Source organism: Pristiophorus japonicus, chromosome 1 (genome assembly GCF_044704955.1).
Source record: "Pristiophorus japonicus isolate sPriJap1 chromosome 1, sPriJap1.hap1, whole genome shotgun sequence".
NCBI lineage: Eukaryota > Metazoa > Chordata > Chondrichthyes > Pristiophoridae > Pristiophorus > Pristiophorus japonicus.
Window position 1 is genome coordinate 527,093,178 of NC_091977.1, and position 20,959 is coordinate 527,114,136.

At 46.7% G+C, this 20,959-nt stretch overlaps 1 protein-coding gene across 6 annotated transcripts in view; it reads right to left on the reverse strand.

Moving 5' to 3' along the window:
• The window catches only part of LOC139277834 (cadherin-7-like), a 509,491-nt gene that overhangs the window by 227,326 nt on the left and 261,206 nt on the right, over positions 1 to 20,959 (reverse strand). Inside the window, exon 1 of one of the 6 annotated variants that reach the window (XM_070896551.1) lies at positions 88 to 112. The exons of the other annotated variants lie outside the window; for them this stretch is intronic. The gene's annotated coding sequence lies outside the window, so the exon portion shown is untranslated. Of the gene's footprint in view, positions 1 to 87; positions 113 to 20,959 lie in introns of those variants that run through there. 6 annotated transcript variants of the gene reach the window in all.

Consider the following 20,959-nt stretch of genomic DNA (forward strand, 5'->3'; position numbering starts at 1 on the left):
GTGGTGTGCACAACTCGACGGTGGTATGGAAATGAAGGTCCGGGGCCTAGTTCGGAGCGACCCGTGGGGCATGCAGACCAGACTCACCAAACCCGCTTCATGCTGGTTCCTGGCGTGAAACCAATCCTGCCCCCCCCGCACTTCGTTTTCCTTGTACATGGGCACACACACAAACCTGTGGAAACACAGCATAGAAAGTGTGTGGTGGTTATGATAACTCAACGAGGAATAAAATAACTGTACAATAGATCCATGTGGTTGAGATTGGCACACACCAGTAACTCCCAAATGCCTCTGCCTGCCGTGGGCCTCATGCATTTAAATTACTAGCTTGGCGTAGCCTGGTTACATCCCAGAGAGAATACACGCATCCTGCTCATGGTGTCGCACTTTTAAAATTGTCCCACGCAATACTGAAAATATCCTGTGCCATCGGGTCTCTTGCGACACATTTCAAAATAATCTGACTAGATTATTTGTCCCTGTGATTCGATTGGCTTCACTCCAGCTGCGGCTCAGTGGGTAGCACTCTCGCCTCTGAGTCAGAGGGTTGTGGATTCAAGTCCCACTCCAGTACAGTGCTGAGGGAGTGCTGTACTGTCGGAGGTGCTGTCTTTTGGATGAGGCATTAAACCGAGGCCCTGTCTGCTCTCTCAGATGGACGTAAAAGATCCCATGGCAACTATTTCGAAGAAGAGCAGGGGAGTTATCCCCAGTTTCCTGGCCAATATTTATCCCCCAATCAACATAACAAAAGCAGATGATCTGGTCATTATCACATTGCTGTTTGTGGGAGCTTGCTGTGTGCAAATTGGCTGCTGCGTTTCCCACATTACAACAGTGACTACGTTCCAAAAATACTTCATTGGTTGTAAAGTGCTTTGAGACGTCCGGTGGTCGTGAAAGACGCTGAATAAATGTAAGTCTTTTTTTTGTTTTTGAGAAAAATATTTCTTTTTGGGGAGGACATTTATCATTGAAAATAGGGAAGGGGGGGGGTGGGGAGTTCTTTAACCGACACCTGCAACTCGTCCGTGCAACTCCTGATTAACTCCCGCAAATAAAACTCCTGACATTCTCTCTAACGCTCTCCGAATTGTGTCGCTTGCCCTCCAGATTGCCTCGGTGTCTCCAGGAGTTAAAAGGTTATCTGCAGGACACTGCTGCGAGCAATATTTAGATACACAAAACGATTTCCACTGGCCACCAATAGCGATGCGATTAAAATCGGGGACGCCCGTGAGGCCAGAATTGAACGAGCGCAGAGATCTCGAAGGGTTGTCGGGCTCTCCACCGGGTCCTGATGTTGTCATTCGGGATTGTACAGCCAATATTGATGATGGGCTGAGCGGGCGAGAGGCTGTGGCCTTCCCGACAGGCTGGAGCTCGTGGGAGGAAGATCAGCAGGAGCAGTAGCTCCTCCAGGTGAGTGTCTCCGCGCTTCACACAGGATGTATGGGCGTCTCTTGCCGGGACTCCCCTACCATTCCCGAATCTCTGTTCTCCACCCCTGCCGCCACCCCGCCCCCCCCACCCCCCATGTCCAGCACTTGCCCTGTGCCCCTGCCACCGAGATACCCGAGATACCCCGCCACCTCTACCACCTAGAAGGATAATGGTAGCAGACGCATGGGAACACCATCACCTCCAAGTTCCCCTCCAAGTCACACACCATCCTGACTTGGAAATATATCGGCCATTCCTTCATCGTCGCTGGGTGAAAATCCTGGAACTCCCTCCCAAACAGCACTGTGGGAGCCCCTTCACCACACGGACTGCAGCGGTTCAAGAAGGCGACTCACCATCACCTTCTCCAGGGCAAATATATTTAATGTGGAGATCGACAGATTTTTGAGCAATAAGGGAGTCAAGAGTTATGGGGAGCGGGCAAGGAAGTGGGGTTGAGGCCAAGATCAGATCAGCCATGATCTTATTGAATGGCAGAGCAGGCTCGAGGGGCCAAATGGCCGACTCCTGCTCCTATTTCTTATGTTCTTAATTAGGGATGTGCAATAAATACCGGCCTTGCCAGCGACGCGTACATCACAGAAATGAACAACAAGAAACAGTTAGGCCGGGAAGCCATTTCTCACCGACTTCTTGGCCATTTTGGTCAGGATGTCTCCCGGCGACATGTTAATGGGACCGAGATGGTAAAATTGGCCAGTGGCTCGCTGTAAGGAACTTTGATACAATAGACTCACAGCTTGGTTTCCTGCAGACCCAAGGTGATCAAGCTTTCCCTCCGTAGGTGGATGGACTTCCGACCATCCCGTGAGCTCTCCCTACAAGAAGGCTGCTATCTGTACTTTCTCACCAGTTCAAAAACTTTCCAGCCATCCTAAAAGTACCTTTCCCCTTAATGTGAGTCTTATCACATGATGCCCAGACTGTATATTGACACGAACCTTACCAAACCTCCAGACTTGAGGACATAATAGCCCTCTTTAACTGTTTAACTGGTAATCAGTTTAACCCGACATTCTGCTTTAACATTACAAAAGGAACAGGATGACCTAGACAATACCAGATAGTTGATGTGATACTGCTTGGGTGCTTCCATTGTTCTGGCCAATTCCTGATACTCACACCTCACATGCGACGTAGCCAACTTGACTGCTTTCTGCTGCCCCACATTGTCCTGACTAATCTCCAATACCAGCACATCCTAATGGTCTAGAGATACGATGTTTGACCTTACACAAAGCAACTTCTAACACTCGCTAGGCCACTCTCTCGGCCTGGGAGTTAAAATTCCCCCTTCCCCCCCCCACACTGGGCACAGCATAGAAAGACACGATACTGAGGAGTGTGTTTCAAAGGCAGAGAGATGAAGACACAAATAGACACAAAGAGAAGTAGTGGCCGCTGGATGATAGAGAGAAACACAGAGTCACAGCTTATTTCTGCTTGCTGGTCATTGTTTCTGATTCAGATTAGTATCATCAGTGGGGTTTGCACTACATCAGGCTATCCCATAATCTTCAAATAACAAACAATTCAAATTTTGAACCTTCAGATGTGTGAAGCTTAAATTTATGGAATCCCATTGTTAGAGCAGAGCAGCGAGAATGTGCGATGGGCAAAGTATTTTTAAACATTGTACTTATGGCACATTTGCTATCACTTTGTACTTTGGTTCGGTATTCACTAAGGAGGACACAAACAACCTTCCGGATATAAAAGGGGTCGGAGGGTCTAGTAAGGAGGAGGAACTGAGGGAAATCCTTATTAGTCGGGAAATTGTGTTGGGGAAATTGATGGGATTGAAGGCCGATAAATCCCCAGGGCCTGATGGACTGCATCCTAGAGTACTTAAGGAGGTGGCCTTGGAAATAGCGGATGCATTGACAGTCATTTTCCAACACTCCATAGACTCTGGATCAGTTCCTATGGAGTGGAGGGTAGCCAATGTAACCCCACTTTTTAAAAAAGGAGGGAGAGAGATAACAGGGAATTATAGACCGGTCAGCCTGACATCGGTAGTGGGTAAAATTATGGAATCAATTATTAAGGATGTCATAGCAGTGCATTTGGAAAGAGGTGACATGATAGGTCCAAATCAGCATGGATTTGTGAAAGGGAAATCATGCTTGACAAATCTTCTGGAATTTTTTGAGGATGTTTCCAGTAGAGTGGACAAAGGAGAACCAGTTGATGTGGTATATTTGGACTTTCAGAAGGCTTTCGACAAGGTCCCACACAAGAGATTAATGTGCAAAGTTAAAGCACATGGGATTGGGGGTAGTGTGCTGACATGGATTGAGAACTGGTTGTCAGACAGGAAGCAAAGAGTAGGAGTAAATGGGGACTTTTCAGAATGGCAGGTAGTGACTGGTGGGGTACCGCAAGGTTCTGTGCTGGGGCCCCAGCTGTTTACACTGTACATTAATGATTTAGACAAGGGGATTAAATGTAGTATCTCCAAATTTGCGGATGACACTAAGTTGGGTGGCAGTGTGAGCTGCGAGGAGGATGCTATGAGGCTGCAGAGCGACTTGGATAGGTTAGGTGAGTGGGCAAATGCATGGCAGATGAAGTATAATGTGGATAAATGTGAGGTTATCCACTTTGGTGGTAAAAACAGAGAGACAGACTATTATCTGAATGGTGACAGATTAGGAAAAGGGGAGGTGCAAAGAGACCTGGGTGTCATGGTACATCAGTCATTGAAGGTTGGCATGCAGGTACAGCAGGTGGTTAAGAAAGCAAATGGCATGTTGGCCTTCATAGCGAGGGGATTTGAGTACAGGGGCAGGGAGGTGTTGCTACAGTTGTACAGGGCCTTGGTGAGGCCACACCTGGAGTATTGTGTACAGTTTTGGTCTCCTAACTTGAAGAAGGACATTCTTGCTATTGAGGGAGTGCAGCGAAGGTTCACCAGATTGATTCCCGGGATGGCGGGACTGACCTATCAAGAAAGACTCGATCAACTGGGCTTGTATTCACTGGAGTTCAGAAGAATGAGAGGGGACCTCATAGAAACATTTAAAATTCTGACGGGGTTAGACAGGTTAGATGCAGAAAGAATGTTCCCAATGTTGGGGAAGTCCAGAACCAGGGGTCACAGTCTAAGGATAAGGGGTAAGCCATTTAGGACCGAGATGAGGAGGAACTTCTTCACCCAGAGAGTGGTGAACCTGTGGAATTCTCTACCACAGAAAGTTGTTGAGGACAATTCACTAAATATATTCGAAAAGGAGTTAGATGTAGTCCTTACTACTAGGGGAATCAAGGGGTATGGCGAGAAAGCAGGAAGGGGGTACTGAAGTTGCATGTTCAGCCATGAACTCATTGAATGGCGGTGCAGGCTAGAAGGGCCGAATGGCCTACTCCTGCACCTATTTTCTATGTTTTTATGTTTCTAAAGATAAGAAAATGGAATGTCCTCATGGTGCATCTTCGTGCACCCTTACAATCCTCCCAGATATCTGTGCTCCTCCAATTCTGCTCTCTTGCGCACCCTGATTTTAATTGCTCCACCATTGGCGGCCGTGCCTTCAGCTGCCTAGGCCCCGAACTCTGGAATTCCCTCCCTAAACCTCTCCGCCTCTCTTTCCTCTTTTAAGATGCTCCTTAAACCCGACCTCTTTGACCAAGCTTTTGGTCACCTGTCCTAATATCTCCTTCTGTGGCTCGGTGTCAAATTTAGTTTGATAACCATTCCTGTGAACTGCCTTGGTATGCTTTTAATTCATTTTAAAGGCTCTATGTAAATGCAAGTTGTGGGTGCCTGTAAAAGTGGCTCTCGAGCAAGGCACTGCCTCAGCCGTTTTTGGTCCGTGACCAAAAGTTAGCAAGTCTCGGCCAAAGCAGTTTAATAGTTTCTTCACTCTGCAATGCCTGCTTTCAGACCAAAGTCCTGGCATGAGTACTGAAACTCAAATGTCAATGTACAATGGAAACTTTATTCTTCCGTATTTGTGACACCCTTTGGGGGATTGGCACTCCATTAATGTCGGTCCTTGCAGCACAATAAGTCAGATGTCACGTACTCCGTGCGACCACATCGGGAAGCTAAAATGAGCAGTTCACTACGAGACAATCCGGCCTCTTCAAGTCGATGGCAAGAATGCTCGATGAGGGAGCATATAGTTGGAGCCGATTAACTTGAAAGCAATGCTGTTCTCTTTTTTGAAGTCCCGTGAAAGGGTAAAGATGCAAGATGCAACGGGAAAGAATCAAAAGCCGGCCAGTGATTTGTCGCATTAACATATATGCAATGACACACTGCAGTACGGCTTGGGATTAAAACAAAGACTTATTTTCACTCACGGCCACTTGTGGATGTAGCCCCGGCTGTAGATCAATAACGGTGGAGATTGACGGTAGAGAAACAGGTCCAGAACTCTTGGCTCACAGCTCACGGACATAGACCACTGACTTTTAGACAAAAGTCTCTTGTGATGTTGCGTTCAGTCCTATGTCAAAGCTTGATCCATTTCTTAAGCTCCTGTAGCCCTCCATCCAAGCATAGCGCAAATACAATTATGCACCAGAGCCCTGACTCTCAAAATCCATGCATAATTCTCAGACATGACAGATCAAATATAGGCAGTGGGATCACCAATTTGAACAGTGATCTATGTATATGACAGCAATATATATGCTGGGCTTGTTAAGACATTAAAACTAATTTCCATCAAATGCAAGGATATTGCATTTTAAATCCTTGCCTAATAAAACAAGTCTTGTCAAAAGGAATGAGGAACATATAATGAAAAATGTTAATCACACTTTCCATTTAACCTTCTGAAGACTGTGGTGGTTTTTCACACTGAAACAGGAATACAAAGCAGTAGGATTTCAATTTATTCATTGAAGGCACTGCAAGTGCTCTGCAGAATCAACTCCTGTCTTATTCTGCATTAACATATTTGCTGCTCCACCCTCACAGAAGATCCTTTGCAATCCTTTTGGTTAGATGTTTTATCATTAAAAAGGGCAGCTGTCTAAAACACTGCAAGGAACAATTCATTTTTCAAAGATATTTTGCAACAACAACAAAAGCCTGTATTTATATAGCACCTGTAATGTCGTAAAACGTCCCAAGGCGCTTCATGGCAGTGTCATCAAACAAAATTTGACACCGAGCCAGATAAAAGAGGTTGGTTTTAAGGAGCGTTTTAAAGGAATAAAGAAAGGTAGAGAGGCGGAGAGGTTTATGGAAAGAAAGAAAGACTTGCATTTATATAGCACCTTTTACGACCACCAGATGACTCAAAGTGTTTACAGCCAATGGAGTACTTTTGGAGTGTAGTCACTGTTGTAATGTAGGAAACGCAGCACCCAATTTGTGCACAGCAAGCTCACACAAACAGCAATGTGATAATGACCAGATAATTTATTTTAGTGATGTCAGCAGCAGAAACGTTACAAGGACATCCTCAAGGCCTCCCTGGTAAAGTGCGACATCACCACGACACCGGGGAGACCCTGGCTGAAGACCGCCCTAGGTGGAGAAAGTGCATTCGGGAGGGCGTTGAGCTCTTCGAATGTCTGTCCCACCTATGACAGGGTCTGTGGCTCTCATATTGGACTGTTCAGCCCCCAAAGAACTCACTTTAGGAGTGGAAGCAAGTCTTCCTCGATTCCGAGGGACTGTCTATGATGATGATGATGAATAATTGGCCAGGACACCGGAGATAATTCCCCTGCTCTTCTTCAAAATAGTGCCGCGGGATCTTTTACATCCACCTGAGAGGGCAGACAGAGCCTTGATTTAACATCTCATCAGAAAGACGGCACCTCTGACAGTGCAGCACTCCCTCAGCCCAGTGGTGAGTGCAGCGGAGGGGCGGATATTGGGGATGGTGTAGGTGGTTTTGCCCTTGGTGGTTTCGAATCATGCTCCGAGAACAACAGTTCTAGACACCGGAATTCTAGTGGTGAACAGAAATACAGAGTTATAGCCGGATCTTTCGGTCCCAACCGTCACAACGCTTTTATTCAAATTAAAGCACACACCTGCACCCAGTAAAACACATTCTGGTGCGTAAAACAAACAAACACAGTACAACACTCAACCTTGTCCTGTCTAACGTGAAGAACCCACGACTAAAACACCCCTGCTCAGATTCAAAAGTACACCACCGAATCTGTCCAACAGAATTGTGCGTACACTTACGATCCAAGCAAAAACCTCCCCACTCAACCCCTAAAGCTTGGCTGGGACACACGACACCCTTCACACTACGCGGTGGTCTTAAAGGTGTGTGGGCTGGGATAAATGCTCACTTATTACCCCTCTGGCTTACTCGCTGCTTCTCCCGATGAGGCGTATCTTCTGGTTCTGTACCAGTCTGTGGTATTCAAGTCCAGTCTCAAGGTCAGCCTCCCGGTCGAAATAGCAAGGCTCTCTTTGCTCATAGATGGTGTTTCTCCTCTCCGTCCCAGACGGAGTGCTCAGTCCTTGCGCGTTGAACGAAGTGAGTAAGCGTAGAAGAGGAGAGAGAGAGAGAACGATGGCAGCCAGAAACTGCCTCTCTTACACCTGCAACATGCTTTTGAATCTTCGCACCAAAAATCAGTCCTCCGCCTCAGGCAATGCAACTGAAAAGCAAAAAGAGACACCTCTTCGGCCGATGTTGTTGTCAACTGGGCTATTCCTGGATAAGGCCCCAGTAAGTTTGGGTGGTCGAACAGCTTCCTTTGTGCCTTGAGCACCGACAAATCTTCTTGATCTCTCACTGATTACATGACAAAGGGCCCCCCCCCCCCCCCACTATCAGCCATCTTCCTGCCATTTCAGCCATTGATTCCTGCCCACCTGATGTGTATTCCTGTGGGACATGTTTGGACCTGTCCTACATCAGGCTGTCTGTCCTTGTGCAGTAACAGCCAAGTTCCAAAACTTAAAGTCAAAAAGTATAAGTCCAAATGTTTATGCTTTTGCTCTCGATGATTTCGCCAAATTCTTACAGGGGTACTGAGGGAATGATCAGCCATGATCTTATTGAATGGCGGTGCAGGCTCGAAGGGCTGAATGGCCTACTCCTGCACCTATTTTCTATGTTTCTATGTTTCTATGTTTCTATGTATAACACTTGACTAGCGCTCAGGATCCTGTTAACCGTGCCCGTATCGAGGGCGATGCATAGCACAGGATCCTGTTAACTGTGCTGTATCGAGGGTGATGGATAGTGCTCAGGATCCTGTTAACCGTGTCCGTATCGATGGCGATGGAGAGCACTCAGAATCCTGTTAACCTGCCCGCATTGATGGCAAGCAGAGATCAGAGCTTCTCGAAGTTGAAGCTTATAAAACATTATTTGCGATCAGCTATCGGAGACCACAGGCTATCTTTGCTGGCCATCCTGTCTATCGAGAATGGTGTGACTTAAAATATCTGTTGAACAAAGTTGTTTTATTTGTTATTGTTATTTATTAGCTTAGTGTTTAATGGAATGTTTAGTTTATTTATAACTTAGGAAGAAAGACTTGCATTTCTATAGCGCCTTTCATGACCTCAAGACGTCCCAATGTATTTTACAGCCGATGAAGCACTTTTGGAGTGTAATCACTGTTGTAATGTGGGAAACACGGCAGCCAAATTGCGCACAGCATGCTCACAAACAACAATCTGATAATGACCAACTAATTTAGTTATGTTGATTGAGGGATAAATATTAGCCAGGACTTCGCCAACAGGCCGGGGATAACTCCCCTGCTCTTCTTCCAAATAATGCCATGGAATCTTTTACGCCCACCTGAGAGGGCAGTCAGGGCCTCGGTTTAACATCTCATCTGAAAGACGGCACCTCCGACAGTGCAGTGCTCCCTCAGCACTGCACTGGAGTGTCAGCCTCTGGGTCAGAAGGTTGTGCGTTCAACTTCAGATAAGCCCTCACCACATTTAAAAAATACTTGGATGTGCACTTAAAGGGCGTAACCTACTGGGCTACAGACCAAGAGCTGGAAAATGGGATTAGGCTGGATAGCTCTTGGTCAGCCAGCACGGACACGATGGGCCGAAATGGCCTCCTTCCGTGCTGCGCAGATAGCAGTTAACGGATATGATGTGATTGGCATCATGGAAACATGGCTCCAGGGTGACCAAGGCTGGGAACTCAACATCCAAGGGTATTCAGCATTTAAGAAGGATAGGTAGAAAGGAAAAGGAGGCGGGATGGCATTGCTGGTTAAAGAGGAAATTAATGCAATTGTAAGGAAGGACATTAGCTTGGATGATGTGGAATCGGTACGGGTTGAGCTGCGGAATTCCAAAGGGCAGAAAACGTTAGTGGGAGTTGTGTACAGGCCACCGAATAGTAGTAGTGAGGTTGGGGACAGCATCAAACAAGACATAAGGGATGTGTGCAATAAAGGTACAGCAGTAATCATGGGCGACTTTAATCTACATATTGATTGGGCTAACCGAACTGGTAGCAATGCGGTGGAGGAGGATTTCCTGGAGTGTATTAGGGATGGTTTTCTGGACTAATATGTCGAGGAACCAACTAGAGGGCTGGCCATCATTGACTGGGTGATGTGTAATGAGAAGGGACTAATTAGCAATCTTGTTGTGCGAGGCCCCTTGGGGAAGAGTGACCATAATATGGTAGAATTCATTATTACGATGGAGAGTGACAAAGTTAATTCAGAAACTAGGGTCCTGAACTTAAGGAAACGTAACTTTGACGGTATGAGGCATGAATTGGCTAGATTAGACTGGCAAATGATACTTTTAGGGTTGACGGTAGATATGTAATGGCAAACCTTTAAAGATCACATGGATGAACTTCAGCAATTGTCCATCCCTGTTTGGAGTAAAAATAAAACGGGGAAGGTGGCTCAACCGTGGCTAACAAGGGAAATTAAGGATAGTGTTAAATCCAAGGAAGAGGCATGCAAATTAGTCAGCAAAAGCAGCAAACCAGAGGACTGGGAGAAATTTAGAATTCAGCAGAGGAGGACGAAGGGTTGAATTAGGAGGGGGAAAATAGAATACGAGAGGAAGCTAGCCAGAAACGTAAAAACTGACTGCAAAAGCTTCTATAGATATGTGAAGAGAAAAAGATTACTGAAGACAAACATAGGTCCCTTGCAGTCGGATTCGGGTGAATTTATAATGGGGAACAAAGAAATGGCAGACCAATTGAACAAGTACTTCGGTTCTGTCTTCACAAAGGAAGACACAAATAACCTTCCGGATGTACTAGGGGACGGAGGGTCGAGTGAGAAGCAGGAACTGAAGGATATTCTTATTAGGCGGGAAATTGTGTTAGGGAAATTGATGGGATTGAACGCTGATAAATCCCCAGATCCTGATAGTCTACATCCCAGAGTACTTAAGGAAGTGGCCCTAGAAATAGTGGACGCATTGGTGATAATTTTCCAGCAGTCTATCGACTCAGGATCAGTTCCTATGGACTGGAGGGTTGGTAATGTAACACCACTTTTTTAAAAAGGAGGGAGAGAGAAAACGGGTAATTATAGACCGGTTCGCCTGACATCAGTAGTGGGGAAAATGTTGGAATCAATCATTAAGGATGAAATAACAGCGCATTTGGAAAGCAGTGATAAGATTGGTCCAAGTCAGCATGGATTTATGAAAGGGAAATCCTGCTTGACAAATCTTCTGGAATTTTTTGAGGATGTAATTAGTAGAGTGGACAAGGGAGAACCAGTGGATGTGGTGTATTTGGACTTTCAAAAGGCTTTTAACAAGGTCCCACACAGAGATTGGTGTGAAAAATGAAACCACATGGTATTGGGGGTAATGTACTGACGTAGATAGAGAACTAGTTGGCAGATAGGAAGCAGAGAGTCGGGATAAATGGGTCCTTTTCAGAATGGCAGGCAGTGACTCGTGGAGTGCTGCAGGGCTCAGTGCTGGGACCCCAGCTCGTCACAATATATATTCATGATTTAGATGATGGAATTGAGTGTAATTCTCCAAGTTTGCTGATGATATTAAACTGGGTGGCGGTGTGAGCTGTGAGGAGGACGCTAAGAGGCTGCAGGGAACTTGGACAGGTTAGGCGAGTGGGCAAATACATGGCAGATGCAGTATAATATGGATCAATGGGGGCAAAAACACGAAGGCAGAATATTATCTGAATGGCGGCAAAATAGGAAAAGGGGAGGTACAACAAGACCTGGGGGTCATGGTTCATCGGTCACTGAAAGTGGGCATGCAGGTACAGCAGGCTGTGAAGAAGGCAAATGGTATGTTGGCCTTTATAGCTAGGGGATTTGAGTACAGGAGCAGGGAGGTCTTACTGCAGTTGTACATGGCCTTAGTGAGGCCTCACCTGGAATATTGTGTTCAGTTTTGGTCTCCTAATCTGAGGAAGGACGTTCTTGCTACTGAGGGAGTGCAGCGAAGGTTCACCAGACTGATTCCAGGGATGGCTGGACTGTCATATGAGGAGAAACTGGATCAACTGGGCCTTTATTCACTGGAGTTTAGAAGGATGAGAGGGGATCTCATAGGAACGTATAAAATTCTGACGGGACTGGACAGGTTAGATGCGGAAGGATGTTCCCGATGTTGGGGAAGTCCAGAACCAGGGGACACAGTCTTAGAATAAGGGGTAGGCCATTTAGGACTGAGATGAGGAGAAACTTCTTCACTCAGAGAGTTGTTAACGTATGGAATTCCCTGCCGCAGAGAGTTGTTGATGCCAGTTCATTGGATTATATTCAAGAGGGAGTTAGATATGGCCCTTACGGCTAAGAGGATCAAGGGGTATGGAGAGAAAGCAGGAAAGGGGTAGTGAGGGAATGATCAGCCATGATCTTATTGAATGGCGGTGCAGGCTCGAAGGGCCAAATGGCGCACTCCTGCACCTATTTTCTAAGTTTCTATGTTTCTCTGTAAATTTCTATGATTCTACGATTCTATGATAAGAGCAAGGTGTCCTCCAAAAGTGAGTTCTCAGGTGACTGTACAGTCCAATTCGGGAATTGCAGTCTCTGTCACAGGTGGGACAGACAGTGGTGGGGAAAGCGGTGCGTGGAACAGGTTTGCCGCACGCTCCTTCCACTGCCTGCGCTTGTTTTCTGCATGTTCTCGGCGATGAGACTCGAGGTGCTCAGCGCCTTCCCAGATGCACTTCCTCCACTTAGGGTGGTCTTGAGCCAGGGACTCTCAGGTGTCGGTGGGGATGTTACATTTTATCAAGGAGGCTTTGAGGATGTCCTTGAAACGTTTCCTCTGCCCACCTGAGGCTCGCTTGCCGTGTCAAAGTTCAGAGTAGAGCGCTTGCTTTGGGAGTTTCGTGGCAGGCATGCGAACAATGTGGCCCGCCCAATGGAGCTGGTCGAGTGTGGTCAGTGCTTCGATGCTGGAGATTTGTGATCCTCTGCACACAACAAGAGTGACAATCGGAGTTAGGGATACAAGACTGTAGACCCGATTCTCAGATCTGTGTCGCCTTTGAATGGCGCTAATCATAGCGATTTAGGCCATGGAGAGCAGAATCAGGAGTTGTGATATACTGCCCTGGGACTGTGTTGGAATAGAATCAGAGAAATTTACAGCACAAAAAGGAGGCCATTCAGCCCATCGTGTCCATGCCGGCTGACAAAGAGCTATCTACCTTGATCCTACTTTCCAGCTCTGGGTCTGTAGATTACAGACAATGCTTCCTGTGGGCACAGACACACTTCTATCCTACAGAACCCCCCCATCCTACAGACACCCCGCATCTTACAGACCCCCCATCCTACAGAGCCCCCATTCTACAACTCCCCCATTATACAGACCCCCCCATTATACAGACTCCCCCATCCTACAGGTCCCCTGCTGCATAGGAACCATTAAGAATTATGAAATATTCAATCTCCTCAATCTATACAATTGCACAAATGAAAGACATTTGGGAATATGGGAACATGAGGAGGCCTTTCATTATCTTGAGCTTGTTCTGCCATTCAATTTTGTGATGGCTGATCTGTGTCCTAACTCCATCTACCTGCCTTAGTTCTATGACCCCCTGGGCTAACAAAAATCTATCAATTTCAGTTTTGACATTTAAAGTCAGCATTTTGGGCAGTTCCAGATTCCCACTACCCTTTGTGTGAAGAGGTGCTTCCTGACATCACCCCTGAATGGCCGAGCTCTCATTTTAAGGTTCTGCCCCTTTATTCTGGAACCGCCTCCCCTCCCCACCAGAAGAAATAGTTTCTCTCTATCTACCTTATTAAATCCTTTAATTGCCTTAATCATCATCATCATAGGCAGTCCCTCGAAATCGAGGAAAACTTGCTTCCACTCCCAAAGTGAGTTCTCTGATGGCTGAACACTCCGATACGAGAGCCACAGACACGTGGAGCAGCCATTTGTCGAGGGAGGGGATAGGTGGGGCTGGTTTGCCGCGCACTCCTTCTGCTGCCTGCGCTTGACCTCTTCACACTTTTGCCTTAAACACCTTAATTAGATCATCCTCAATCTTCTGTAGTCAAGGGATTAAAGGTCCTGAACGAGTGGAGAGCTTTCAGATATCTATTTTGTGCTAACGAGTCAATTTGCCTTCTTTGCAGACTCACCTTAATGTAATGTCACCTGGCACTGCCTAACTGTGAAAAGCTATCAAAAAGCTCCTGATTAATCCTGTCAGTTCTATTGCATTACTTTTCCTTGCCTTCATTGGGTTCCTGCTACTCTCCCTGCTCCTCTGTTTCTTCCTCCCCCTGCTGCCTCGAAGGATTGCCCGAGCAACATTGTGGCGAAAACACAGGGGGAGAAATTCGGCTGCTTGGCACCTCCCGTTAGCGCCTGGGGGGCGGGGGGGCCGTAATGGGGCACTAACGCGATAGTGACCGGGAGCAGTGAATTCAGCGACGTGTGGGTTTAGCTCGGTAAAATAATAGGATTAAAAGTGGACAGGTCCCCTGGACCAGATGGCGAACATTGTCGGGCCTTAAGAGAAGTGACTGTAGAGATAGTGGATGCATTGGTTGTAATCTACCAAAATTCTCTGGATTCTGGGGCGGTCCCAGCGGATTGGAAAACCGCAAATATCACGCCCCTATGTATAAAAAGAATCAGACAAAAAGCAGGAATCTATAGACCAGTTAGCCTAGCATTTGTGGTTGGGAAAATGCTGGAGTCCATTATTAAGGAAGCAGTAGCGGGACATTTGGAAAAGCATGATTCAATCAAGCAGAGTCAGCATGGTTTTATGAAATGGAAATCATGTTTGACAAATTTGCTGGAGTTCTTTGAGGCTGTAACGAGCAGGGTGGATCAGGGGGAACCAGTGGATGTGGTGTATTTGGATTTCCAGCAGGCATTTGATAAGCTGTCACATAAGAGGTTACTGCACAAGATAAAAGTTCATGGGGTTGGGGGTAATGGATACAGGATTGGCTAACTAACAGAAAACAGAGAGTCGGGATTAATTGGTCATTTTCCGGTTGGCAAACAGTGATTAGTGGGATTCCGCAGGGATCGGTGCTGGGTCCTTAACTATTTACAATCTATATTGATGATTTGGATGAAGGGACCGAGTGTGATGTAGCCAAATTTGCTAAATTTACAAAGGTGGGTGGAAAAGCAAATTGTGAGGAGGATACAAGAAATCTGCAAAGGGATATAGACAGGCTGAGTGCGTGGGCAAAAATTTGCCAGATGGAATACAATGTGGGAAAATGTGAGGTTATCCACTTTGGCAGAAATAATAGAAAAGCAAATTATAATTTAAATGGAGGAAAATTGCAAAGTGCAGCAGTTCAGAGGGATCTGGGGTTCTTGTGCATGAAGCACAACATTTTAGTATGCAGGTACAGCAAGTAATCAGAAAGGCAAATGAAATGTTGGCCTTTATTGCAAGGGGATAGAGTATAAAAGCAGAGAAGTCCTGCGACAACTGTACAGGGTATTGGTGAGGTCTCACCTGGGGTATTGCATGCAGTTTTGGTCTCCGTGTTTAAGGAAGGATATACTTGCATTGGAAGCTGTTCAGAGAAGGTTCACGAGGTTGATTCTGGAGATGAGGGGGTTGAGTAGCTTGGGCCTATACACATTGGAGTTCAGAAGAATGAGAGGTGATCTTATTGAAATTTATAAGATAATGAGGGGGCTTGATGAGGTGGATGCAGAAAGGATATTTACACACATAGGGGAAACTAAAACTAGGGGACATAGTCTCAGAATAAGGGGCTGCCCATTTAAAATTAAGATGAGGAGGAATTTCTTCTCTCAGAGGGTTGTAAATCTGTGGAATTCTCTGCACCAGAGAGCTGTGGAGGCTGGGTCATTGAATATATTTAAAGCGGAGATAGACTGATTTTTGAGGGATAGATGAGTAAAGGGTTATGTGGAGGGGGCAAGGAAGTGGAACTGAGCCCATGATCAGATCAGCCATGATCTTATTGAATGGCGGAGCAGGCTCGAGGGGCCAAATGGCCTACTCCTGCTCCTATTTCTTATGTTCTTAATTAGATCACCCCTCAACCTTCTGTAGTCAAGGGATTACAAGGTTCTGAATGAGTGGAGAGCTTTCAGATATATATTTTGTGCCAACGAGACAATTTGCCTTCTTTGCAGACTCACCTTAATGTAATGTCACCTGGCACTGCCTAACTGTGAAAAGCTATCAAAAAGCTCCTGATTAATCCTGTCAGTTCCATTGCATTACTTTTCCTTGCCTTCATTGGGTTCTTGCTACTCTTCCTGCTCCTCTGTTTCTTCCTCCCCCTGCTGCCTCGAAGGATTGCCCGAGCAACATTGTGGTATGTTATGTTCAGAATAAATCCACAGGACTATATCGCAAGCTTAAACTGTTGTGACTTTGGTCTCTTTATTCAGACTTTCGAGTCAATCACCTTTTCATACCTGCTTGCCCCAGGATACACAGATGTGCCCCCTAGTGGCAAGTCTAACATTTGGGTAAGGTCAACATACATACATAACATCACTCCCCCCTCAAAGTCTTATTGTGCAAGTTATTGAGGTGATCTGGCGGCCCGCGCCCCCGGGTCGATCGCCTGGGTTGAAGTCCTGACATGGTGGGTTCATCCTCGTGGTTGACGGTGAAGTTGATCATGTTAGTGGATCGCTGGGGGCCAGGTCCTGTCACAGTGATTCCTGGTTATCTGTTGTTCGCAGTTTGGTCTTGTCCAACTGCTTTACTCGTGAGCCCGGTACATAGTTTCACAATCAAACGCTCCGTTTTCATCACATACACTCCATTCCCCCCCTTGGCTAATGCAGTGCTAGCGGCCCAGCTGGGGCCCTGAACACGGTCTACATCACTTATTCTGATGTCGCGTGGAGGGGTCGTGTACTTATGGTGCATTCTCTGCTGATGGCATGCGGAAGGCGAGTTCTGAGTGATTCAGTCCAGTGATTGCATAACACCCAGGATTGCCGGGTCTGTGGGGAGTCTTCCGTGGCACACGTGGTGCTAGGTTTAGTGATTTGGGCGCTGACCCTGAGGTCTGGCAAGCCCAGGATTGCCGCATTGGCCTTGAGACTTTCAGTAGTGGCGGAAGGCCTGGTGGTCCTCCGTGGATGGGGGCCCCGGACCACCGACTGTATGTGACCGCCCTGCCTTGCTTTGCAACGTTGGGATGGGTCTGTCGTCTCTTTGGTGGATAGGTTGCCACATCCCGTCCAGCAGTTAACCTTTGGCAGGCGGTAACATGGGATTCTGGCTGGTCCCGGTCCTGACTGGGGGGCCGTTACGGTTGAACCCTCGCTTTCTGGCGCTTCCACGATTGCGTTCCTAACACAGATGAGACTGCACACAGGGAGGTTAAAGTAACAGTGAACTCAGTCTTTATTAAGACACTCCAGAGTGAGGAACAGGCCTTAGGGGCCGGCTTATATACAATGCTCCCAAGGGATGCTGGGATCCCTCGGGACTTCAAGGGATGCGCTCCCTGGTGGCGGAACATGGGAGTGCATGTTTTACAGATACACAACATCACTCCCCCCACAAAGTCAAAGTGAAAACTATTTACAAGGTGAGGCGGTCGGGAGCCTTTCTTTCCCTGGTGGACTGCCTCAGTACAAATGTCTGTTCTGGTGTGTTGGCTGTGCCTTCGTGGACTGGCGTGTTGTTGGCCCTGTAGGGCTGCTAGGTGAGCCTGGCCTTGCTGGGCTGTTGGGTGAGATGGGTAAGATTTCCTGGTCCAGCGTGGTGTGGTTGATCCTTTGGGTGTGAGTTGTGGGCTCGAAAAAGGTGGTGTCTGCTGTGGGTTGTTCAGGGCAGTCTGTGAACCACAGCCTCGTTTGGTCCAAGTGCTTTCTACAAATTTGTCCATTGTCTAGTTTGACTACAAACACTCTATTTCCTTCTTTAGCTATCACCGTGCCCGCTATCCACTTGGGACCATGTCCATAGTTTAGCACATACACAGGTTCATTCAGATCAATTTCCCGTGACACAGTGGCGCGACCATCGTTTACATTTTGTTGCAGCCGCCTGCTCTCTACCTGATCATGTAGGTTGGGGTGAACCAGTGCTAGTCTGGTTTTAAGTGTCCTTTTCATGATTAACTCAGCCGGGGGCACCTCTGTGAGTGAGTAGGGTCTCGTGCGGTAGCTGAGCAGTACTCGGGACAGGCGGGTTTGGAGTGAGCCTTCTGTGACTCGTTTAAGACTCTGTTTGATGGTTTGTACTGCCCGCTCTGCCTGCCCATTGGAGGCTGGTTTAAGTGGGGCCGAGGTGACATGTTTGATCCCATTGCGGGTCATGAATTCTTTAAATTTTGCACTGCTGAAACATGGCCCGTTGTCACTGACCAGTATGTCAGGCAAGCCGTGGGTGGCAAATATGGCCCTCAGGCTTTCAATAGTGGCGGTGCTTCCCGACATTATTTGACATTCAATCCATTTTGAAAAAGCATCCACCACCACCAGGAACATTTTACCGAGAAACGGGCCCGCATAATCGACATGGATCCTCGACCATGGTCTGGAGGGCCAGGACCACAAACTCAGTGGTGCCTCTCTGGGCGTGTTGCTCAACTGAGCACATACACTGCATTGCTGTACATAGGACTCGAAGTCAGAGTCGATACCGGGCCACCACATGTGGGATCTGACTATCACTTTCATCATTACTATACCCGGGTGTGTGCTGTGGAGATCCGAGATGAACGTCTCACTGACCTTTTTGGGTAGCACTACGCGGTTACCCCACAACAGGCAGTCTGCCTGAATGGACAGTTCGTCCTTTCACCACTTGAACGGCTTGATTAGCTCTTGCATTTCAATGGGGATGCTGGCCCAGCTCCCATGCAGTACATATTTTTTACTAGGGACAGCAGAGGATCTTGGCTGGACCAAGTCCTAATCTGGCAGGCCGTGACAGGTGATTTATCATTTTCAAACGCTTCCATGACCATCAACAAGTCTGCAGGCTGCGCCACCATCAACATGTTTGCAGGCTGTGCCATTTCCACCCCCGTGGTGGGCAATGGTAGCCGACTGAGAGCATCCGCACAGTTCCCGGTGTCTGGCCTGTGGCGGATGGTATAGTTATACACTGATAGCGCGAGTGCCCATCTTTGTATGCGGGCTGAGGCATAGTATTTATCCCCTTGTTTTCAGCGAACAGGGATGTGAGGGGCTTGTGATCGGTTTCCAGCTCAAACTTGAGGCCAAACAGGTACTGATCTTCTTTACCCCGAACACACACGCTAATGCCTCTTTCTCAATCATGTTGTAGGCCCTCTCCTCCTTAGACAAGTTTCTGGAAGCATAGACGACAGGTTGCAACTACCCCGCAATGTTAGCTTGTTGTAATACATACCCGACTCCGTACGACGATGCATCACATGCTGGCACAAGTCTTTTACACGGGTTATACAATACAAGCAGCTTGTTGGAGCATAAAATGTTTCTGGCTTTCTCAAAAGCAATTACTTGGTTTTTTTCCCATACCCAGTTCTCACATAAAAGTAGTTATCTCAGGATTGCTACCAGTGCCACGTGCTAGTCAGAGTAGGACTCGCAGGATAGCTCAGATGAATACGTGGCTTGAGCAGTGGTGCAGCATGGAGGGATTCAAATTCCTGGGGCATTGGAACCGGTTCTGGTAGAGGTGGGACCAGCAAACCGGATGGTCTGCACCTGGGCAGGACCGGAACCAATGTCCTAGGGAGAGTGTTTGCTCGTGCTGTTGGGGAGGAGTTAAACTAATGTGGCAGGGGGATGGGAACCAATGCAGGGAGACAGAGGGAAACAAAAAGGAGACAAAAGCTAAAGACAGAAAGGAGATGAGTAAAAGTGGAGGGCAGAGAAACCCAAGGCAAAAACCAAAAAGAGCCACTGAATGTAAAGGGGCTGCAGGAGGGGTCAAAATTAAAAATAATGGTTTAAAAACTAGTATTAAAATGCACACAGCATTCGAAATAAAGTAAATGAGTTGACGGCACAAATCATTACAAATGGGTATGATTTGGTGGCCATTACAGAAACGTGGTTGCAGGGTGGCCAAGACTGGGAATTAAACATACAGGGGTATCTGATGATTCAGAAAGATAGACAAGCAGGGAAAGGAGGTGGGGTAGTTCTGTTAATAAAGGATGATATCAGGGCAGTTGTGAGAGACGATATTGTCTCTAATAAACAAAATGTTGAATCATTGTGGGTGGAGATTAGAGATAGTAAGGGGAAAAAGTCACTGGTGGGCATAGTTTATAGGCCCCCAAATAATAACTTCATGGTGGGGCGGGCAATAATCAAGGGAATAATGGAGGCATGTGAAAAAGGAATGGCAGTAATCATGGGGGATTTCGATTGGTCAAATCAAATCGCACGGGGTAGCCTGGAGGAGGAATTCATAGAATGCATACGGGATTGTTTCTTAGAACAGTATGTTACAGAACCTACAAGGGAGCAAGCTATCTTAGATCTGGTCCTGTGTAATTAGACAGGAATAATAAACGATCTCCTAGTAAAAGATCCTTGAGAAATGAGTGATCACAGTATGGTTGAATTTGTAATACAGATTGAGGGTGAGGAAGTAGTGTCTCAAACGAGCGTACTATGCTTAAACAAAGAGGACTACAGTGGGACGAGGGCAGAGTTGGTGAAAGTAGACTGGAAACACAGACTAAACGGTGACACAATTGAGGAACAGTGTTGGACATTTAAGGAGCTCTTTCAGAGTGCTCAACAAAAATATATTCCAATGAAAAAGAAGGGCAGTAAGAGTAGGGATAACCAGCCGTGGATAACCAAGGAAATTAAGGAGAGTATCAAATTAAAAACCAAAGCGTATAAGGTGGCCAAGGTTAGTGGGAAAATAGAAGATTGGGAAAATTTTAAACGACAGCAAAGAACGACTAAGAAAGCAATAAAGAAAGGAAAGATAGATTACGAAGGTAAACTTGCGCAAAACATAAAAACGGATAGTAAAAGCTTTTACCGATGTATAAAACGGAAAAGAGTGACTAAAGTAAATGTTGGTCCCTTAGAAGATGAGAAGGGGGATTTAATAATGGGAAATGTGGAAATGGCTGAGACCTGAAACAATTATTTTGCTTTGGTCTTCAC